Consider the following 4,169-nt stretch of genomic DNA (forward strand, 5'->3'; position numbering starts at 1 on the left):
TATATATATGGTACAGTATTCTCACAACTGTATATATTTGATATACTAATATCCTGACAGTATAGATCTGGTATGTCATAGTCAATGCAGCATTATCTAGATAGTATATACCTGATAGTCTATAGCCTATATGCCTGAGAACTGGGTCACCAACGTGACAATGAATGAGAGTCTAGAGAGTTTAATTTCTATAAATAGGACCAAAGCTAAAGGCAATTAGTCCAAGTATTTTTATATATTTCTATGCAAGAAGTTGGAGAGAAAGAGAGATTGATGTATACAATATAGCGGAACAAAATTGGACAGATGCAGGTAAGTAAAAAGGGCAGGTTACACAGCAGTATCACTTGTCTGCACATAGTGCCCTGCCATTGTTCTTAAAGGTGCATTTACACACACAGATGATTGCTCAAAATTCATCAGAAACTGACAGTTTTGAGCAATCATTTTGCCTAGGTACTAATGGGCTAAATCAGCCCTTTAGTACTTCATTGCATGTGTTTAGAGAACAGCATGTGGTCTGTTCTCTAAATACATCACTATTGTTCTCCAGCAGGACAGCGGCTGTTAACAGCTGTTAAAGAATGTTATCAGCTGTTATCAGCGCTGCCCGCAGAGAACACAGCGTGCGGTCTGTCTTAAGGCCCATTTAGACACAACGATTATTGCCCCAAATTCACTCAAAAGCCATCTTTTGAGCGATAATCAATCCAACTAAATGTGCTGCCATTGTGCACTGTTCTTTCATCGCTCATTTCTAGCCAGCCAGAAATTAGCGATCAGCCTTATCAGTGCCACACACTGATTTTCTCAGCGGGCGGCACTGATAACATTCTTTCAGGACCTGTATACAGAAGGCAGTGCTCCAGCTATCTTCTGTATACCCCACTCGGAGCTCTCAGCTGGATACCAACTGAGAGCTCTGAGAACAGAGTAGCTGTACACAGAAGACAGCGCTGCCACTGTCTTCTGTATACAATGGAAGCCTTCATTTACACACTAATAAGCTCTTAAGTGCTGCAGAGTGACCGCTCAAAACTGTCACTCAAACTGCCATTTGAGCGAATTTTGAGCGATTATCGCTCAAAAGATTGCTTTTGGTCGAATTTTGAGTGATAATCGTTGTGTCTAAATGGGCTTTTAGCTTATCGTCCCGAGGGACGAGGATTTCAAGCAGACCTGAACTCAGCGATGAACGAAAAGTGCACTGTAAGTATACGATGGGTGCACATTTACACACAATCGCTCAAAAGCCATCTTTTGAGCAACCATTGTTCTGTGTAAAAGGGACGTTGTGTGTAAATTTTACAGTGCATGGCACCTTTTTGTATCCTTTTGTGTGCAGCAAGATGTGAACCACAGGATAGGCAAGTGATGAAGCCATAGCCTAAAGGCCACAAAGACTTCTGTATCCATAGGTTGAGAAGTTGCAGAACTGGCTGGTAAACCATAATTGCCGGAGCATTTTTCTTGGAAAGCATACATTTTCTCACTAGTTTAATCCATATTCACACATGTAGCTGCTTACCATTACTTGTTGTTTTCCTCAATCAGTATGTATTGTGTGCTTCAGTACTAGAGTGAATGGCATTTCTGTACTGGCAGTTGGGTTGTATAATGCTGTTCTACATGCGGCGCCGTTCTACATAAGTTCTTCCTGGAGGGTGTTAGTCATATGAGAAATGTAGAATAAGACTATTTGGGCAAAGCGTTTATCTCTTTATCAATGCTGAAATATACCAATAATTAATGTAGCATGTGTTATGATAGACACACATATATATATATACATCTGATGTGCTTTTCCCAGATCAGAGCTTTATCATAGTTTAAGGGTCACATTTAACATTAATTCACCTTACTTAGGATGCCTTCAGATGACCGTATTTTAGCACATTTTTACATTACGCAGAGAATTGAACTTATTGATTTCAATGGGTTGATTTTCATTTTTTTTTTGTGCCTATGGTTCTCATGGGCACAAAAAAAAATAGGACCTGCTCAATATTCACATTTGTGCACCAAAGAGGCCCATAGAGGTCTATCAGAGGTGCGCAATTATGTATGCACGGGTATGCGCAAAACGTTGTCAAAACGGCATATCGGCACCTTGTTTGACTTAGGGCTCCCACATAGAGATGAGCGAGCGTACTCGTTAACAAAATACTCGAGCGAGTATTGCCATTTTCGAGTACATGCCCGCTTGTGAGAAAAGATTCGGGGGCTGGCAGGGGTGAGCGGTGAGTTGTGGGAGTGAGCATGGGGGAGCGGGAGGGGGGGAGGGAGAGAGAGAGCTCTCCTCCCCCGTTTCTCCCCGCCAGCCCCCGAGTCTTTTTGCACGAGCCAGCATGTTCTCGAAAATGGCAATACTCGTTCGAGTATTTTGCCTTAACGAGTACGCTCGCTCATCTCTACTTCCACACATTTACGTTTTTGTTAACGCAATTGTCAATGGGACTTTCTAATATTAAAAACGCAACGCAAAGCACCAAAAACACAAGTTGCGTTGCGTTTTTAAAATTAGAAAGTCCCATTGACAATCGTTGTGAATAAAAAAAATGCAGCATTAAAAAAAACGCAAGTGTGTGGGAGGCCTTAAGGGCTATTTAAATCAGGGCGGGTGATTCCCCATCCATGTGAAGTGCCTACGCAAATACGTACAGTATTGTATGCAGGCACGTGCGCAAAGTACCCTCGTTCAAACTTGCGACTTTAGTGCAATGCGATTTTAACATTAGAAAGTTCTATTGAAAAAAAACGCAGCGATATCGCAGCTTTAAAAAAACGCTAGTGGGTAGAAGCCTTTAGGGCGTATTCAGGCAAGTGTACTTTTCTCCCCCTATACTGCTGTGATAATCACAGCCGCATAACGAGACAAAACAAAACCACTGATTTCTATGGGATTTCAGTGGTTTAGTTTTCACCACCCCTTTTGCTGGCTGTGATTTGTATGTCCAGGAAAAGATAAGACCTGCCCTATCCTTCTCGTATGTAGTGAATACATCATGCGGGGAAGATCGGGCACCCGCTATCTTGCCGCCTCTATTTTCAAACTCCTGCGCTCTGGTGTGGAGTTTGAATTACCGGCAAGGGAGAAGAAATAACCCTCATTCAGGCGCAGCTACGCTCAGTACTGCAGAGTGTAGTCGCTCCTACGGCACTGTAAATAAGCCCTTGTGTGTATTATGCATGATCCGCCATGTTAGGGAGACGTGAAGAGGTTCTGCAAGATGCACCAAAAGACGCAGCTTAATCTGCTCCATATACACATGATTTCCTGCTTCCTAGTTGTGTTTTGCAGAAATGTTCCACACATGTGAATAGTCACTTAGACCATCCCTGGAAGACAATGCTAACACATTACATACAGTGCCTAATTTTTATCTAGGAACCCCCTTTTTGCAGTCCTGCCATCTGAAATGAACGTCTATCCCATTGACTGTAGACAGTCAATCCTCTCGTTGAACTGCCAGCAGGGGGTTATTTAGCTGCCATTGCTCATTGATGGTCAAAATAGTTAATGAAATCTGTCAGGAAACATTAGAAGGCCGATCCACCATGGCTTATGTAAAAACAGAAGCTACAATGCCAGTGTGACTAGAGCCATGCTGTATGCAGAGAGTTTATGGTGGCGCATGTAGTCCTCTGTGCGACTGAGCCATAGGTAACCCACGTGGCACTACAGTCTCCCTTAGAATCACTGCTGAACATCTTTGTAATGTAGCATGCAATGCAGCATAGGAGGACTTTTTTTTTTTTTCTCTAAGGTTCCTCATTAATATGTGAGAAAAAAACCTCTGGTTTGTATAATCAGACTATGGCTGCCGTGTTATAACTTGCATTAGTAATACAGACATGTATAGATTTATAATCTATTCCTAATTTCTCATATTTTTAAACAGTATCTCAAATGTTTCCCCTGCTTACACCGAATAACATTTATGCGATTTTGCTTATAGGTTTTCTAAATTCTGGTATAAATATAGCCAAATGATTCTAAACTGTGATTATAAATGCCCTTTAAGGAAAGTCCTCCTGGTAAATTTCAGGTGCTTATTTTTTATTTCCTTTCTTCTCTTATAAATAAGAGTTTATTTGAAAGGCATTTAATGTGTGGATACTATTTTGCTGTAAATCATATTGCAATTAACTCCCCGGTGTATAATAGC

This window comes from Eleutherodactylus coqui, chromosome 1, assembly GCF_035609145.1.
Source record: "Eleutherodactylus coqui strain aEleCoq1 chromosome 1, aEleCoq1.hap1, whole genome shotgun sequence".
NCBI classification, from domain to species: Eukaryota; Metazoa; Chordata; class Amphibia; order Anura; family Eleutherodactylidae; genus Eleutherodactylus; species Eleutherodactylus coqui.